The sequence below is a fragment of the Onychomys torridus genome, chromosome 14 (assembly GCF_903995425.1).
Source record: "Onychomys torridus chromosome 14, mOncTor1.1, whole genome shotgun sequence".
Classification (NCBI taxonomy): domain Eukaryota; kingdom Metazoa; phylum Chordata; class Mammalia; order Rodentia; family Cricetidae; genus Onychomys; species Onychomys torridus.
In genome coordinates, this window is record NC_050456.1 from 56,640,377 (window position 1) to 56,660,536 (window position 20,160).

General features: G+C 39.0%; 1 protein-coding gene across 31 annotated transcripts in view; it reads left to right on the forward strand.

Annotated features, from left to right (window-relative positions):
- Positions 1 to 20,160, forward strand: part of Nrxn3 (neurexin 3) — a 1,610,845-nt gene that overhangs the window by 213,615 nt on the left and 1,377,070 nt on the right. The window contains exon 1 of one of the 31 annotated variants that reach the window (XM_036206295.1): positions 10,699 to 10,862. The exons of 29 other annotated variants lie outside the window; for them this stretch is intronic. The gene's annotated coding sequence lies outside the window, so the exon portion shown is untranslated. Of the gene's footprint in view, positions 1 to 10,698; positions 10,863 to 20,160 lie in introns of those variants that run through there. One more of the 31 variants, XM_036206294.1, reaches the window with a different exon arrangement.

Genomic DNA, 20,160 nt, shown 5'->3' on the forward strand with positions numbered 1-20,160 from the left:
GTTTATTGACTATTTCCTTAATGATGACTTCTTTCATGAGGTTTTCTTGGTTTAAAAACACTGATATTGAATGCTCATCTTCTTTTTTCTTAATTTTTAAATTTAATTAAAGATTTTTATAAAACTGAGTTCCGACACAAAGTACTATATTATATCCTTTTGGTTTTTCAAGTTGCGAACTTTAGCAGTACAGTTGACTAGAGACCCCTCTTGTCTGTCACTGGCTTTGTTGTTACCTCTGTTTCCTAAGCCCTGCTAGATCCCAGATTCACTTCTGTTCTCAGTTACTCTTTTGGTGCTACTTGTAATAGGATTATATAATTTTAGTTATTATTGTTTTGTAGTACCGACTGATACCTACTACAGAAAGCCATCCATCCTTCATTATTCTTTTTTTTTTCTTCTGTGCCTATGGCTTTAAAACTAAAGGCGCTTGCTGATCTTTATTGTGATGATTCTAGCACAAGGTTTGTTAAATTATAACCCACACTCCTAATGCAGTTGACCACTTACTTTTATAAATAAAGTTTGGTTAGACTATAGAGACACTCACTGGTTTATTTTTCCTCCATTACATAATTTCTTTACAGTGGCAATGTTGAGGAGCTATGACAGAGATCAAGGAGCTACAAGGCCTAAACACATTCACATTATACTTTATGGAAAGCTTGTCAACTCCTGACCTAAAATATTTGCAATAGGAATCAGAGTTTCCAGGACACCAATGTTAAAGGGCTAGGAAACCATCTTTTTTGGGGGGGGATAGTGCCTATTTCACACAGGACCCTTGTCTAGCTTATTGCATCTTTGTCTTCTTCCTTGCAATGTGAAGTCAAGACAGAGCTCTCAGATCTTCAGCTGGCCTTCTCACCAGCTGCTGAATGATAAGCATTTTTTTTTCTGGTCCGGCTTCTCTCTATAGCAATGAACAGTTGGGAGTTACCAGTATACACCATTAACTTACACAGAATAAGCACTGTCATGGTTATCTACCATTTGAGAGAAAAATCTTTTCATTGTTGGTTGAGTATTTTAGGTAAGCCATCGTTCTGTTTCTGACCACCTTTTTACTATTCCTCTCTATCGACCCAGGCTAATAGAAGTTGGTCATGTCTGGATTATCAGAGGCCTACGATTAAAGCCTTTGAGACACTTTGATGGAAGAAGGTCCAAAGAGTGTGAGCTCATGAAAGGCAACCAAGGTCACTAAGGAGGTTAATTCCTTAAGTGTGTGAGCATATCTGAAAGAGGCGGGTGACCCTTCTCTGTGGCAGGTGTGGACCCTGTGCTCATAGAGCACTTAAAGGGAACTAAAGTGGAGCTTTTATGGATTTTAGAAAAATTGAATAACCATATCTCCACAAGGACAGACACTATCCTGCAGAGAACACACAAGCTTCTGTTGAGTTGTTTATTTTTGTGACAGTTTGGAGACTCTGTCAGGTCCTGGTAAGAGGTACTGGCCTTCACTTCCTATGGTCTGGGATGAACTCTTATGCACATAGCAGGGAGCTGTGTAGTTCGCTATAAATGGGAAGGGTTGAAGGAGAGGCAGGCAGGAAGACACCCCTAAAAAATCTCCAAGCAAAAACAAGTACTCCTGTGTGTATGTCTAAGTGTGTGTGCACACAAAGAAGAGAAGAAGATAGAAAAGAAAAAAAAAAAAACAGGTTTTTAAAGAAAGTCATGTATAATTTCTGATATACTCAGCATGTACAAGAAATGGATTAGATGAAACCTAGTGCATTAAAAACTATTTTCAGACCAAGCAAGGATAAGGAAAAACATTTCTAATAATTTTCACTCTCAGAAGGGATATCATTTCTCTCAGCTCAGAAGTTTTTCTGCCATTATACTGTATAAGATTTATGAAATTAGGGTATGAAAGAGGACTTTGATGAAGGGAAGCAACCTTGGGGAGGGGAAGCCAAGAGCCAAGGGAAAGTGGATGTGAACAAACAGAACAAGAGGGGGCAATGGGAGCAGGAACGACAATGAAAGCATTGCAAACATCCACTAATAAGAGTTGGAGTTTGGTGATGAGTTTTCAAGAGTTAAGACTTTGAAGATGCCACTGGGTGTTTACACTGATAAACACATAAAACTATGCCATAAGACTTAGGGATGGTTCAGCTACCCAGGGCTGCACTGTGAAGATGTTAACACACAAGGTTTAGCACTCCTGAATGTCTGGGTTCACTGAAATGTGTGCATTAACTCCGCTGCTTACTGATTACAGTTACAGTGCACCTGTTCTAATGGTCCTGGCCCAAAGCTGAATTCATGAACATATGATCCCCTCCTACTTAATGGCAGGAATTCTATACTGTGTTGTTTCTGATATAATGGAATGGTTGACTTTTTAGATCTTAAAGGAAACTGGAATGCTAATATAGTATCTAAGATTATAGGCTGTATAGTCAGAGAATCTTGATTTGAATCTGTGCAATCTGTGTTTTAGAAAAGTTAACTCTGTGAGCCTGTAAATGACAATGATCAAAGTAATTTATTATAATATACCCAGGCATAAGTGAGATGGTACAGGCTGCTTGACAGTGATCAATAAGTATTAGCTAGTTATTGATTTAATGTTATGATTATCCTGTGTATTATACTTCATGGCAGCTATCATCATTATTATCTGTAATAGTTTCTTCATTTTATAATGGAGAAAGTGGTCATTTTGCATTACAGATTCTTGCAAGAACACCCTTGAAGTCAGAAAAGTAAAGTAAAATATAGTTATTTATTATCAGGTACCTACTAGTTTGTTTCAGGTCATAATTGATTCACAAGTGATAAAAGAATAATATTTTGTTAAGTAAGATACCTTAGCATTTGAAGTAAAAATGTAGAGAGATGATTTACTTTTGTGGTAATGCAAGGCTAAGTATTTAATCAATTTTGTTCAACACAAGTATAGTTGTAATCTTTAGAGAATTCTAAAATAGATGAAGGAAGGATAGATTGGATTATTTTTACCTTTGAGAGTCCAAGGACCAATGATGCTAGAAGTTCTGATTTTTAGAGCCCTTGGTTCAGTGTTCTATTGAAAAGAGACCATCATTTGGTGACTGTCCTTGGAAATGGCGGGGCCCACCACAGAGAATTCAAGAGAAAAGTTCAACAATTGACACAATGAAGGGAAGTATGTGAATTTTTTTGTTTACTTAAAAAAATTAAATGTTTTATTTTGCAAGAATTGTGTGTCTGAATGCGGATATGAGAAATAATACATGGAGTTTCAAAGTACCCTTTACCCATGTTCCTTTATAGTAAGGTCTAACAAAGTGGCTGTGTAATCCCAGGGAAGGCAGAGAGTACCACAGGGCTTTCTCAAGTTGCCTGTGTTGGACAAACCCACTTCCCTTAAACCTTATTCCCTACTTAAGCCCTGGGAGTACCAATCCACCCTCCATTTCTGTAATTCTGTTATTGCAAAATGCTGCATAAAAGAAATCATGTCTTAAGCAAGTGAAGTTTTAGCTTTATTCATTCAGTAAAATATATTATGCTGTTATCCAGCCATCCCCCCAGTGAAGGATACCAGTACTATTTCCATATATGAATATTATGAAAAAAAAAACTGCTGTAAATGTTTAGGCACACTTTCTCTTATGATCACCCAGTAATGCAATTGCTATTAATTGCATATTAATTTTTAAAATGAAATAATGGAAGTGTTTTTCAGAGGTCCTGACAGCAGTTCTTGGAGGGTCCATGCTGTAAACCTCATAGTCATGGCATTTTAACTGTTTGCATTCCTATCTTATTAAAGCACTGTGACAGGGTGTAGTGAAATCTCATTATAGTCTCTGGTTTCCATTTACATTTCTTCAGTCACTAGTGATGTGGAATGTGTTTCCTTGTACTAATTTGCCATTTCTACACTGTCTTTAGTGAAATGCTTTGTCGGCTCTTAACAATACCTTGATGAATTTAAAAAAAAAGTTGAACTGAGTGTTCTTTCTGGTATTTTGTTAAACGTGTGACTTACACATGCATTGTTCCATTCTGTAGCTTGTCTTTTCATCCTCTTCACACAGCCTTTTGAAAAGAGTATCATTTCAATGCAGACCACTCAATCAATGTTTCTTCTAGTAATCAGGTTTTCGTTGTCAAGAACTCTGTGCCAAATATAGCATCCTCAAGAGTCTTACTTATGTTTTGTTCCTAAATATGTTACATTTCTACCTTTTTCATTTTAAGTCCATGATGTACTTGGAGATAATTTTAGTGAAAATATGACACTTAGGCTGAAGTTTAGTTTTTGTCTATGAAATTGGGTGGGCATTGTTCCCCTACTGAAGTTGTAAAGCTTATTTTCTCCATGGAATGCTTCTCTGTTAAAAAATTAGTTGAATGCATTTGTTTTGGTCTAATTTTTCAGTCATACATTCCTGTGTCTCTCCCTGTAACATTGTCCTACAGTCTTTATTACTATAGTTATACAATAAGGTTTGAAATCAGGTGGATTGATGCTCTTTGTTTCAGTATTATTTTCAATATTGTTTTAGGTACTCTACTTTTTCCATCCTATAACTGTTTTAAAGTTTGGATCTATATAAAATATTACTCAGATGTCAACAGACATCACATTTAACCTGGATACTAATTTGTGATAACTAAAATGTTTAGTGTATTGGGTTTTTACTCCATGAACATAGTATGTCTCAATGAATTGAGTGTCTTCAACCATTTTCATCAGTATCATGTGTTTTCCAGCATACGAGTCCTGTTAGATAGAGTTATATCCAAATTCTTAATGTTTTTCAGCAGTTATAAATGATGTTTTTTGCTATTTATATGTTCACTGTTAGTATATGGTATTATGATCAATCCATGTGAGTCTATTAAATGGGTAACAGAATTTATGAAGATACAAATTGAGGAAATACACTCATGATTACAGAATGGAGTAGACAGCAGAAGTCGTCCTCTGATCTGACCAGGAGTGAATTCATTTTGCAGGCAGGAGCAGGGAGAGGGGGCATGTGACCCTTCTGAAACCCCCTATCAGAGGTCACATACAACAACAGGCAGGAAGCACTACCTCCTTTGGACCCTATAACCCAAGGTCATGGGTGGAGCAAATACCACTACATTATGGAAATATAATTAGTATCTACATGCATATTTTGTCTTCTGTGATATGTCGCTAAACTCGTATGTAATTTTCAAGTTAGGAGTCACATTGTCTGCAAATAGGGGTAGTTTTACATTGCTTTAAATTCTATGATCTTTTCTCTTTTCCTTTAATCTGTCCCCTTCTCTCTTTTATCCTTATCATGCCCTGCATTTCATTTCTTGTCTTTTCCTTTTTTCTTTGTCTGCCTGATTTCCCTGGATAGAACTTCCAACACCATGCTTAATAATAATGCAAACGTTCTTGCCTTGTTCTTGATTTTAAGGAGTGGTGTGAAGTTAATTTTAGAACTCTATTAAGATGAGGAAATTTACCCCTATTTTTGTAGTTTTGAGGTTATGAATGAGTGTTTGATTTTGGTAAGTGCCTTTTCTGTTCAATCAAGATGACTGAGTGGTCTCAGCTCTTGTCTGGGATCATATTGCATTGCATATATAGAGTTTTTAGTGTGCAAACAACTCACACACTTAGAGTAAATCCCAATTTATTATCCATGGCATATTATTTGTTGTATTTATTACTAAATTCTATTTACTAACATTTTGCCAGGAATTTTGCATCTATAATTATATGGAATTATTTTTTTGATTTTATTTTTTTTCTTTTTTATGCTGTCTCTGTCTCATTTTAAAATCAGAGGAACATTAGTGTCATCAAAATAGCTTGTACAATATTCCCTTCTCCCCTATTGTTTGGAGGTTATTCCATGGAATTAGCATTCGTTCTCTTTAAAATCTATGGCAGAAGTTTCTGCTGTAACCATCAGGGTCTGATTACCAGGTCTGCCCTGGGTAGTCTTTTAATTAGGAATATGAGTTCCTAAGAGGTAAGTTACTTGATAGGCAAGTGATTTTGTAATATCAAAAGATGGTTTCTGATTGTTGGTATGTATTTAAGATTTCATTTAAATTGCCAAAATAATGTGTTAAAATTGCTTGTAATATTCATTTATGTTTCCTTTTGGCATCTTCCAGGGTCATCTTGCTGTCTCTTTTCTCATTCTTAATATTGGTCATTTGCTTCCTTCCTCTTTGTCGGTCTTGAAAGAGGCGTTTCAATTATATCAATTCTCGAAGGAACTATTTTTGTTGTTGTTTCATACATTTTCTAGAATAACTTTTTGCTTTTACTGGGATTAGTTGCTGGTTTTCTCTTTATTTTTTCCTCTCCTTGGAATTTATTTTTAATTTTGAGACATGTCTTTGCCTTATTAAAGTATGATGATTTAGTATGGTACTTCATATATGCATATAATACATTTTGACCATATTTACCCCTGGTATTCTCTCTTATATCCCTCCACTTTCACTGATCCCCATTTCATTTTTTTAAAATTTAGATTATTGATGTGAGATATGTGATTTGCAATTAGTGTTATACATTTCCTTTTCTGTACATTTTCTTTAGTGGTGTGGTCACTGGTAAGTTGCCCATGCTTCTGTCAATAACATCTCACTCAGATTCCTGTAAGCCAGTCTAATTAAACTCATTGAAATGCCAAAATAAATAAGCAAATACATAAATAAATAAGTCAGGAAAGTAGAAGGGAGACTCTTTGGGAAGAAAATGGGGATCAGTGGAAGGCTACAAGAGAGTGTATTGGGTAAATATGGTCAAAATACATTGTGTGCATATATGAAATGTCATACTGAAACCTATTATTCCATAGTATTAATGTATGCTTATAAAATAAATTTCCTTCTTAGGATTACTTTCTTTGGTATGTCACACATTTTATGTTATGTATTTATTTTCCTTCATTGTAGTATATTATCTATTTTTCTTGAGCTTTTTTTTGTTTCATGTATTATTTTGGTGTATCTTGATTTGTTCAAAATTCTTTTTAATTGCTTTACTTCTTTCTTTCTAATTTAATTAAGTGTCTGTCTGGAAAACATTCTCTATGGAATCATTTCTTTTCAATTGTTGGGTTTCTGTTTGGTTGATGGAATTGTTCTGTGTTCTTTTGGGGTTTTGTTTGTTTGCTTGTTTTGTCTCACTGTCCTATCAGTTGTTGGGGTGTGAAACAATAAGCAGTACACCTGTTCTCTAATGTTATGGAAAGGAAAAGCCTCATATATAAAATAAAAAAAATAGCAAGCTCTATTTAAGAACATGACCCAACCCTATACCCTATATAAAGCAATTACTTCTAATAAAATGGCATGAGTAGGGTAAAAGTAAAATTATAAGAAAATACATCATGGAAATATAAATGGGAAGAAATCTTGAGTAGCACTTCTAGTTTCAAACAAATTAGACTGCAGATTAAAAAACAATTAGCAGATCTAGGGAGAATTATTATATGACAAAAGGGTTAATCTACAAAGAAGACAGTATACTATATATGAATGATTTGACAACAAAACCTACTGAAGTAAGAGACTTCACATGCCTCCATCAACAATTAATGCTTGGATTTAGTAGAAGGGACAGAGGCAACTAAGTCTTGCTGTCTTCGCTGAAATGGAAGTCTATACCCTTGTTTTGAAAAAGTTTGGATGAAGTATTTGATAAATGTATGATAAATGACAGATTGCTTGATGGTACATAATAGGCTTGATGGATGCAATTAAGATACTTAGGGAGCTTTACAGGGTATGGGATTGTCCTCATCCATACTCTGTGGATGAGAACTTCATCACTATTTAGTTAGATACCACAGTTGCAGAACTATTATAAATTCTGGCCTCTCACTTCTCTTCCTCCTCCTATTCTCCCACCCTCCACCTCCCCTCGACTGCAAGGCTAGGATCTTATGCCAACTGCTCTGTGATTACTAGTGATGGACTGTCACAATTCATCCTCACTATGTTCTAGTTTGCATTGTACCTTTTCCTAGTCTGATGATTAAAGTTATCTGTTCATTTGTACTATGGTGAAAATGTATGGGTCTAGATTGTTTATGGTGCTGGAGATTAATCCCCAGGGCTTCAGAGACATACTCTACCACTGAGAGACTTTTGTAGCCACCTGGGTAATTTATAAGCAACAGAAATTTACATACCACGGTTCTGACACTAGGAAGCCCAACATTAAGTTACCAGTACATTCAGTGTCTAGTGAAGGCCACAATTATTACAACATCATCTCCTGATCCTCTTTTATAAGATGCTAATCCATTCCTGAGAGTGGAGATCCTGTGGCTTAGTCACTTTTCAAAGGTTAATACAACCAAAATGGGGATTACATTTCAACATAGATTTTGGATACCCAGAACAAGAGAACAGCACAGCATATTCATCATTCATAGGTTATTAGTTTTGAAAAATCTTAAGGTCTCAATTAGGTAAGAGTGGTAAGTTGTAGAACCTGGACTATATCCCTAGTTGCTAGATTCTAATACCTCAGCAATTTAGAGGAGGCACTGGACCTGTTAAAATGGTGTTTCTGTCTCAAAGCATGTAGTGAGTGATGAATCACTGGATGGATGATGAAGTTCTGTGTGTGGCATGGTTTATTATACACTGTGTGCTGTATGCTCTGCACACTGACCTGCTTATAATCAATGCATGTTCTTCTGAATATTGATAAGATGAGGGATGTGGTGCTTTCTGTCAGCCCTGAGGACATTGCAATTATGAATAAGCTAACATTTTGAAGAAAACGTTTATAAGCAGGACTTTCCATTTGGTAGCCAGAAAGGTCTGAATTAGTAAAAAGTCAGAATAAATAATTGCTTAGAATTTTAAAAACCTCACATTCAACAGTGAGAACCTTCATCAATGTGGACAGCAATTTTAAGTGGGTTAATAGATCCATTGATTAAATATATATGATAGTTCATAGGAAATTTGTATTTATATGCATTTTAATCAAGAAGGTTCAATTCCAAGTGTTTTAAAGTAGTTTGTTATTATGAGGAACTTTCTTGTTCCTTTTCAGATCTCAAGTCTGTGAGTATATTCCTTAACAAGACTTTTGTACAGCCTAGGGCTGACCTGAAGTTGGTCCACACACAAATGGCTGTAGATTTTAAATATAAAACATAAAAAGGACTTAGTGGTTTACTGTGAGCATATGTTCAATGAGGTAAAGCCTGACAGTTAAAGAGTCTGAAATGATAGCTATGTGGCTTTCCAGTTCTGAAACATCCTTAGTACCCTCTGATCATGGATAGACCTAGTGTCTCTAAAACCCTATGCACTCATTTCTGACATTGGGAAAATAACTGTGCTGGCTAGTTTTACGTCAACTTGACACAAGCTAGAGTCATCAGAGAGGAAGGAGCTTTAATTGAGAAATTGCCTCCTTTAGGTTGGGCTGTAGGCAAACTTGGAGGGCATTTTCTTAATTAGTGATTGATGGGGAGGGCCCAACCCACTATGGGTGGTGCCATCCCTGGGTTGGTGGTTCTGGGTTCTATAAAAAAGCAGGCTGAGCAAGCCATGGGGAGAAAGCCAGTAAGAAGCTCCTCTCCATGGTCGCTGCATCAGTTCCTGCCTCCAGGTTCCTGCCCTATTTGAGTTCCTGTCCTGACTTCCTTTAAGATGTGGAAGTGTAAGCCAAATAAATCCTTTCCTCCCTAAGTTGCTTTGGTCATGGTGTTTCATCATAGCAATAGAAACTCTTACTAAGACAATAACAAATAATACACACCTAATAAAAATAATGGGATAGTAGATGATGCAAAGCACGGGAAATTCTGTGAACTGTACCTACAATGGCATAAAGCTCAACTACTTCTATTATTAGTAAAGTTAACACAATTAAGAAACAACTGGAGATGATGCCCTGTCTTTGTGAGAGGTTTATAGGTAATAACTGAATCTATCTTTGTTCATATCACAGAATGACATCTCCATATATAATGTTCTACCCTCTCATTTCTGCTTCTTGTCTAAGATAGGAATAAATAGATGGCAATGGATGGCAGGTTCAATCTAAAAATATCCTTCTGTGTTTCATCTAACCTAGCATTGGGTGACTTAGGGTTTCTATATAGGTCTGACGTAAGTGGTTTCAGGACCCCTGCATTTATTTCAGAATATCCAGATATTTGCAACTGCCTTTCACCTGAGAACTGACCAATAGGAAGAAAGGAACTGGGATAACTGTTGCAATAGACTCCTGCCTTTTGCTCTGCCTTCTACTTTGCTCACTGCAGTGACAACTCAGCTTCAAAATGTCCTCTCTAGTCATGCATTCTGATCACAGCAGTTATTTCAGGGTTGTGGCTAATAGGGGAGTAGATATCCCTGGTATTTCCCAGAACAGAGTGCTCATTCTGGGAATCTTGAGTCCATGTGACTTCCTGAGTTGGTGATTCACAGTAAGAAAGGGGATAGGTTTATCATGACACAAGCCTGCCGATTGAAGTAAATCCCCCAGGAGAGGAGCAAGCTGCTGAGAGTCTTCTTCTCTGCTGGCCGAAGCTCCCATTGTATGCACAAAGCACCCTGTCCCAGGCCCCAGATGTGTGCAGGTTTCTAATCGCCAGCGCTGCACTAAGATTTGAAGGGTGAGAGAAGAGTTGCAAAATCACGAACACTGAGGGCGGTGTTAGTTAGGAAGAAGGCAGCTTCCTGCACACTGTTGTAGGTGTTAGTGAGATTATCAATTGCTGGCTCCGGCAGAGACACAGGACCGGAGGGCTTGGGGAATGTGGTGGCCCCTCTCTTCACTGCTTTTAGCCCCTACTCCCAAGGTTATGCTTTTCCAGGGATCTGTACTCTGCACTTCCGTTTCTGCAGTGAAATTAACTCAAGCTCGGCAGGTAAGTCTTTCAGCTCACCTTAAAGCAGAAGGTTTGTGAGCTGTGATGGGGCTTGTTCTCCCCCATCCTCTTTATAGTGGATGTGTTTTCTTAGTGCAAAAGTAGAATTTGGGAGCTTAAATGAGGAAAGAGCAGAGGTTTGAGGGAGCCAGATGAAGTACGTGGCCCTGAGGGAAGAGGAGGTGGGGGGAGGTGAGCAGAAAGAAGGAAGGGTACCCTGGCATTTTCTAACAAATTTTACAATTTTTTTTTCTTGGAAATTCTGCCTGTAGGCTGGTACCTGGCTCGAGAACAGGGTCTCAGGCATGAATCATAACTGGGATGTTCTTCCCCCACCCCCTGTTTTTGGTTACCGCTGCATGAGAGCAGGCAGACAGAAGCAGGGTTGCACGTTGTCGATACAGGCTACAGAAGTCAATAAGCAGCCAGACAGGGAGTGAAATTGGAGGAGGCAGCTATAGATTTCTTAGGTTATTTCTTGTGAGTTTTTTAGAACTTGTGTGATTCAGGCTTGTCAGATACTATTTTGAGCAAGGCTGAGACAAACACATTCCCTTAGTGTACCAGATGTTGTCTGCAGCCTCCCAATTTCCAGAGGCACCTGGGCTGGCTTCATTGTGGGGAGGGGGTGTCCAGGGGAGAGGCAGGCATGAGGGAACTGGAAACTGTGATGGGGAAATGACAGTTCTACTGCTCTAGAATTTGGTAGGAACAATAATACACTTACTAGGATGGTACTAATTTAGTTGGAGACCAGGGACTATGCATCATTCCATGCAGTACTTAGATCACAGTGAGTACTCAGTAAATGCATGCTGATGGACTAGTAGTATCAAAAATCTATTACTTTGGGGGGGGGATAAAATTGGAACACCATGTTTTACTTAGAATGGAATAAAAATGCATATTGGAATTATGAAGAAATATGTTCTGCTGAATCATAGAATAATCCCTTCCAGTGGAATTATTTGATTCACAAACATTCTTCCCCCCCCTCTCTTTTCCTTCGTCTCATTATTAACCATATAGTTCCATAAGATTTCAGGTAACCTATGAGACAGATTTCTTGGAAGTTAATATCACTGGATATAAAAATGAAAAAAAATATATAGCTTTCATCCAATAGTTGCTCTTGCATATTTCTGTGGCGACATGGGTGCTGAAATGTAAGGCTATACATAATTTTCATTTAAACATTCATTTCAACTCACTCTTCTGCTAGCATCTTGCTTGATGCTGCAAACAGGGTAAGAAGTAGATGGGTGGCTTTGCCTCCTTTGCATCTTAATGAATAAAAATAATCAGAGGGTAGGTAACCATCACACAGGCAATTGAGTAATGCATGGTGACCAAACATTTCGCCTCTGGGAGGCAATAAAGGAGATGATTGGGTGACCCTTCCCCATTCCTTAGGCTGGACTTTTCTCTGATAGCTGCTGTGTGGTGCTTGATTTCCTACCCACCACTGTTTGAAACAGAGTCAGAAGTACAGTGTCTCCCTTTCTATCTTGCTTAATAAAATATTCCATTATTTTCTCAGCTACTAAAATATTCTATTATCACCGATCACAGCCTCCTCGGTTCAGAGTGTTTACCATGGGCTGTAGTGTACCTGCAAGCTACATAGGCTGCCTGGAGCTTGAGTCTATTTTATAAAGGATGCTGGGGATGGAGTTGTGTGTTCCAGGTATCTTATAAGTTCTTGCAATTCTGAAGGCTGGGAGGCTGCCTGAGAGCCAAGGGGGATGTGGACAGATGCTTTACATACCAGACAGACTGGGCTTGGCTCATGTTTCCACCTCTGACTTAGAGATGGGGTGGATCATATTCATTTACTCAACCCACACAAAAATATTGACTCAATAGAGTTCTTGGCATACTCAGAGAGTGAATCCCATGTCCTCCCTCCTTCCCTCTCTCCTCTCTCCCTCTTTCTCTGATATAGGATTTCATGTAGCCCAGGATGGCTTCCAACTCCCTGTCTAGCCAAGGATGGCCTGAGACTGAGACTTTTAACCCCTTTGCCTTCATCTCCTGAGTACTGGGACCACAGACATGGGCTACCATACCTGCTGAATGCAGTGTTGGGGACTGATCAAACCCCGGACTTCCTACATGATAGTCAAGCACCCTACCAACTGAGCCACATTCCCCAGCCCCAATACTTGTCCACCTTTTCCCCAAGTAGCTTTCTCTACTTCCCATCTAGGGAATGCTGTTACATTGTCTCATTTATTTCTCTCGTAATAGAAAAAAAATATTTTGTCCTGTTTCACAGATGAGGAAACTGAGAGTCATGCTTTTTATACGCACCTTTCCTAAAATCGCACAGCTAGTGAATGGAGGAATCCAGATCGAAAACGTTTACTTTAAGTGCATTGCAAGTGTCTGCAGAAAGTCACATTCAGAACAGATTCTTTTATGAGATGTCGTGGGTTTGGGGCTGCCAAGTTTGTCAAGGCAAGTACCCCATGAAAGAGTATAAATGAAAGTAAGCCTGGAAGGACTGACAGATAACAAAAGTAGAACTCAAAGTGTCATTACCAATAAAGGTGGTGGTTCAGGGTTCATGTCAGTGAGGTTAATGTCACCCCGGTCTGGATTTTCCTGTCTCTTGTCACTTGCTGTGTTGGCTTTATCGTTAGGTTCTACCTACTACTCTCTACAGCAGTGGTCTTTAACCTTCCTAATTCTGTGACCATTTGATTCAGTCCCTCATGTTGTGCTACTTCTTACTGTAATTTTGCTACTGTTATGAATTGTAATGTAAGTATCTATGTTTTCCAATGGTCTTAGGTGACTCCTATGAAGGAGTTGTTCAACCACCCTCCAGCATCAAAGATGTAGGATTACTGCAGTATTCACACACACACCAACACACACACACACACACACACACACACACACACACACACACACACACAAGAATTCTAGTGCTTACTTTTTTCTTATTGGCCTCAGCTATGTTAGTGAGAAATTCCTAAAGAATATAGTTGAAATTAATGGGAAATAAATTTCTCCAAATAGAAAGCAAGATAGGAGAAAGGAGAACGGATTCTTGGTAGCCCCTTGTCATCCTCCAGCAGAGAATTGTGTTGAGTGTAATAGTGGGAACAGAAATCTCAGAGGAACAGTTGGAGGAGGGGCAAGGCTGGATCAGGAGAGTCAAGAAGCCAGAAAAGTCTACTTACCAGAGTATCTGACCCTAAAGCTGCATTGCCACAGCTGGATAGCTCCATCTCAGACCCCAGAGGTTTTTTGAATAATGAGTTAGAAATCAATGTTGCCAACAGATTGGGTTCATATCACTGGAAATGATTGACTACCCTTCCCATGAATGCTCCCAAGATGCCTTCTCTCTGTCTGAAGTCACACTGTACCTTAGTAATCTTGCCATGCCCTGGCAACCTATTTTGCCATAACTTTGCATACCACTGTTCATATAAAGATAAAGAGAGGGCCTCAGGGCTTGAGAACCTGATGCATGGTCCCAAGGCTATAGACACTTATGTCTCCCTCTCCCTCTTCCAACCAATGCCTCCATTTTCTCAAGGGCTTGTGAAGTCAGGAGTAGGAAGTTGTATTTGGTTCTCAACAACAGAGTTCTTCCTTCCCCCTCCTCCTTCTTTCCTAGAGAAGCATTACAGGTAAAAAGAAAGGATTCTGTGCTGGAAGTAATCAAGACATACAGATTTAGTCTGTGTCCTGTGTATACAGTTCCCTGGTTGGACTTTGTACAAGTTTCTTTAATTTCTGGGAGTGAGCCCTCAACACAGGTTTTTCTCTCTGTCTTCTTTCTCCAGGAAGAATTATTTTACTGTCAAGCTTTGTTATTCTAGCAGAGCATCCAGGGTTGTGCTTTGGAAGGCCGTTTCTGCCTGTTTGAGTCAAATTAGATGTAGCAGGTGCAAAGGGCTGAAGGAGACTCAGTGGTTGATAGAATTAGAGCCTGAATTTGTGGAGGCATTTGGAGTCCTGGACATTGACCCTTTGAGTCCCATACTGAATTGATCCCCCCTGCTTTCCTCACTTTGTGCTGCATTCCCGTGTGAGTGACTACAACATCCTGAGTCATGTCTGGGAATAATCCTAGTTAACATGGCTTCTTCCCTTTCCTTTCTGCCTTTTGGCACCCCTGGGCTTCCTTTACACATCTCACCAGTCAAGCAAGTCTTATTAATTTTATATCCAAATCCCTCTTAAACCCATACCACCTTATTCATCTTCAGTGTTCCAATGCTGTGTTCTGCCTCACTGAGCTTTTAAATTTTTTTAACTTAATTTTTGACAATTTTATACATGTATGTGATGTATTGTGAAAATATTCACCCCATCACTCCCTTTTATCCTACTTCATGCCTAAAGACCACCCCCCCTTTAAAATACCAACAACTTTCCTTATTTCTTTCATGTCCATGGGAGTGTGTGCATGTGTGTGTGTGCATGTGCGCGTGTGCGTGTGTGTGCTTGCACATGCATGCACATGCATGCAGACCGCCATAGCTTTTTACTGTAAAAAGACATGTAAGATATACTCAAGAAATGGTTGTTGAATGAATGTGGAATAAAGTCGTGACACAGGTGAATGTTAGGGTAACAGGTTCTGAGTCTGTGAGATAAATGCCAAATTGTTATTTCTATGAGTAATTATGGGAAAGACTGATGTCCTCTTACTTTCAGAATGTCATGTACCTGTGGTTGACTTCTTTCTATCTCATAGATTCACAAGTACCTGACAACCAGGTTTGCTTCCACACAGAAGACCATCCCCCAGTCTTCCCACATTCCTCTTCTGCTTCATTTTATCAGCCTCATGTTGGCAGCTTCTGGGAAACCTGATCTAAGCCTGAGCAATGCTAGAAGTGCCTGCTTAACAGCTTGGCAGGGAGCAGAGGCAATTGAATTACCTGCGCACACTTCTGATCTCCCAATCTTATGTCAGAGCAAGAAGATAATAGAAGAAATTGTTAACACTGCTTGGGACTAGTGAGTCCACATAGTAGAGAGATTTATCACATAAAAATGCTTGCTTTCTCTGAAGGTGAATCTCTTTCTCCATCACAACTGCCTCTTTCCCCTCATTTTCCCCATAACTAATTTCCCTTTACGTGTATATTTACTCTGGACGAATTTGCTCTGGAAACAGAAACACCTAGTCTCGGCAGCTCACAGCTCATGGCCAGCTTGATGGCAGTCTGGGGATTGGAAAAGAATCCTAGTCAAATTTTAGGGTCTGCAGGACAATTCTATGCCCAGAAAATTCTCTCCAGTGTGATGGCATTCAATGCATGAGAATTCCTGCTGGGTTTCTCCACTGTATGATGGAGGCCTGGAAAAATGCTTGGAGTTAGACCCTAAGACAGGTTTAGGATAGATGTTTCTGAGGATGGCAGTACTTCTCAGGTTGAGAGTTGGGTTCCCTGAATGGCTTCTAACCAATAATGTTTACTTATAAAGTATTAATAGGAGTCATCAAAATGGGGGTGGTCAAATGTCCTCTCCCAGAAAATCCTATACCAGGGCTTCAATTTTCATCATTACAAACCTATTCATAATACTTCAAGATGAAACATAACTGTATGAATAGTTTTACAGGCCCCCTGCCAAGCATCTCTCATTCATTCAACACATGCTTTTAAGGCTGGGGCCTGGGACAGTGACTACACATAGGAAGAAAAACAAGTCATATATCTACCACTATGGGGCCTACAGCCCCATGAGAATGAGAATGTCCTGTGGAAAATGAAAGCATAAGACAGTCCTCATGACACACCAGTCAGTCACTGTTCTTTGTACTTGTTGGGTGTGAGTCATTGCATTGACACAACAGCTTCATGAGACACAGCCTCATTTTGTAAGAGAGGGCACTGGGACCTTGTGTTGGTAAGTGCCTTTCCTAAGCCAAAGAGATAATAATTCAGAAGCCAAAGAGTACAGAATTCAAAAATGTCTTTTTTCAAATAACCATGTAGAAGACACCTTGAAGGTGGAGGGAAGAGTGAGCTGTTTGAAAGCAGGAAAGATGTGTGTGCCCTGACTGTGCCTACCATCTCCACAGTTGCCTTTGGGAATTTAGCATCATCTTCTTTCTTACTTGGTTGAGCTATCTCTGTGAAAGAGCCCAGGTTCCTAACATCTACATATTGTTGGCAATCATATGTTTGGTGTCTGAGATGGGAAGAAAAGAACCTGGGCATGCAGATGATACTTAAAATGATATGGGCCTGTGTCTTTTCCTCAGATCTTGAGTTTCTCAGAGGCAGAAAGGCTAATAGTCCATGGATACCCCAAAGACAGAGGGAGATTATTAGTAATGTGGACTTCCCTCCCTGCTGTTTTTCCTAGACATTGGGACCTTGAGACCTTTTATGTATGGGACTCTGGAAGGTCTATTTTCATTTTTAATGGTGGGAAACCTAACCCGACTTCCTTAAGTCCCAAAGGGTTTTTAGAGGCTTCCCTAAGGAGACAGTCTATGAGTGGCTCTGGATGTAAAATGTAGCTCAACTTGAGGCCTTCTGCAATATACTCATGTTTCATGACTTCGTCTTTCAACCTGATTCTGTTCCTACCTTCTCGATGATCACAAGACTTATGCCACAGCTCCAGGCCTTTCTCTGTGGGTTGATATGAGAGTTTCTTTCCCAGGCAACTTTTTTTTAAAGAGCCCTGAATTGTTCTATTGCTGGTCCTATTAAGTTGCCTGTCTATTTCTAGAGCTGTCATTGTGCCCAGGGAAATAATTAGCCTAGACCAATGGCTATAAAGACAGAGTAAGAATAGTGAAATGGCTGATCCCCAGGGACTTCAGTATATCTTAGAAATAGGTGGTAACATCTTTCATAGGAGACTTGTCAAGTGAAGACCAATATTGTAGCAGTGGTTCTTAGCCTGTGGGTCATGACCCTTTGAGAGTCAAATGACCCTTTTACAGGGGTTGCATATTAGATATCCTGCATATCAGATATTTGCAATATGATTCCTAACAGTAGAAAATTACAGTTATGAAGTAGCAATGAAAATAATTTTATGGTTGGGGGGTCACCACAACATAAGGTACTGCATTAAAGGGTCACAGAATTAGAAAAGTTGAGAACCACTGCTTTAACGGGTATTTTCTCTCAGGGCTGGCCCATGTCTTTCTGTTTTCTTACCCATCAGTATTTTTACTCTGTTTTCAGCAATAATACCAGTGGCATTCAAGACTTAAAGAATAGGAAATAGTAGATAAAGCAAAGAGCCGACAAAGGATAAACTAGCATTTTTTGTTTTTATACAAAATTATTTAAATAACTATTTATGAAAGTTATGCATAAGTAAATTTATTCACCTGCTGATAATAAACCATAGCAACTGTGCATACTAACAAGACAGCCTGTGTGATTTTGGTACTTGCATATAAACTGACTTTTGCAATAGCCCTTAAGTTCCTTCATTTCTGAGCTGGAGTTCCTGTTCAGAGCAGAGAGACTAAGCACATCTCTGGTCCTACAGATGGTGCTGGTTGGGTGTCAGCATATGGGGAGTGATGTGGGTGGAGAAGCTGGTGTCAGGAGGGCTGTGTTGGAACATTGGACTCAAATCAAAGGGAACATCTTAAGGCTTCAGTCGATGAAGGAAAATCTCCTCAGCTGAAGAATGCAGATCTCTGGCCGTAATGATGAAGAGACTTAATGTCCTGGAATGATTCAAGCTCTACCAGACACCGTCTTGAAGGACAGTCAAGGGAGCAACAGCAGGGGAGTCGGGGTGCTTCCCAGCGGTTTCTCCCCTCACTCATGAAGAAGGCAGCTTGGTAGAGAAACTTATATTCCTTATTTGGGTGGCATGGGGTAATATGTGTACACTCGAGTGCTTAGATTGCCCACCCAACTGATAAATGTGGATAACAGAAATACCTATGAGATAAAGTGATATGAAGCCAGTATCAGCTTGGCTCACAGGGAACAGCATATTGGAGCTTCATTTCATTGGTTTTTCTCCCAGCCTGTAAGTGCTGGCCTATATTCTCAGCTATATATTTCCTATGCACTTCACGCAGACCATTAGAATGCTGAGCACGTTCAATAATGTGTGACTAAAAGTAACTTGCAATTCATGTATCTTTTAAAAAATTATTTAATCATATGCACCTGACCACAGAAAAGTAAAGATAATCAGATATATTTCTACCTTGACTTGCAGGGGTGCTGATCCTGGGTGACAAACATTTTTACAGGACTCCCTGCCCTGCCCACAACTAACAGTATCAATTGGATAAGGGGATTAAAATCTTATCTTGGTGTTTTGATTTGTAAATGAGGATATAATAACTTTCTACAAAGTTATTGGGAGAACTTGAGATGACTCAGTACAAAACCTGACTTGGTTGTCATCTATGCATGGTTAGAGCCTAGGCTTTGGGGTTTAAAACATCACTTGTATATGCATGGCTATCCCTGGAAGGCTATGGGCCACAAGAACCTTACCTGCTGATACAAATACATGTCCTATCAATGTCCACCATAGTGGTAAGCGCATGGCTCCCTTGGGCATGAGGCCAAGTCAGCTGTCAGCTTGTTCTTTAGGATGAAGGAATGCTTTAATTTGCTTGATAAAGGGGATCATTAGATTGGATGGGAAGTTGGATTTTATGGGCCTCATTGGTTCTTTACCAACTCTAAGATTCTGTGTATTCCCAATCCCACTTACTAATGAGAAAAAAAAATGAGCTGGAGAGATGGCTCAGTCATAAAGGGAAGGCTCACAACCAAACATGCAAGAAAAAAGATATTTATAATTTCTTTATAATTGGCTTTTAGTCAATTTCTTAACCCCTTCATTCAATTAAAAAATAGTATGGTATTAAGTATATTCCCAGTGTCTCGGGACACTAGCTATATTTAAATGGAAAATCCATATAACATGTGAAAACACAGTAGAGTTAGGAATTCATTCATGTTGCTTACTCATATATACTTTTTTCTTATTGGAAACATGATAGGACTATACTTATTGACTTCTTTGACATTGAATGGAGCCATATGACCAAATATGGCCAGTGAATTATGAGCCAATATGATGTCTGTAATCATTGATCAGAACATGCTACTGACATGTGAATTGTACATTTAGTGTGTTGACTGCTCATTCTTGGTCCTGAGGTATTTGGGCAACATATAATAGTATTTAGTATAAAGAAGACATAATTTTGATGCACTGAGGCACTTAGATTTTGAAAGTATATTCTTACTGTTGTGTGACTTAACCTACAATGGATAATATGCTCTGTTTAGTCCAAGATAATAGGTGCTTGGGT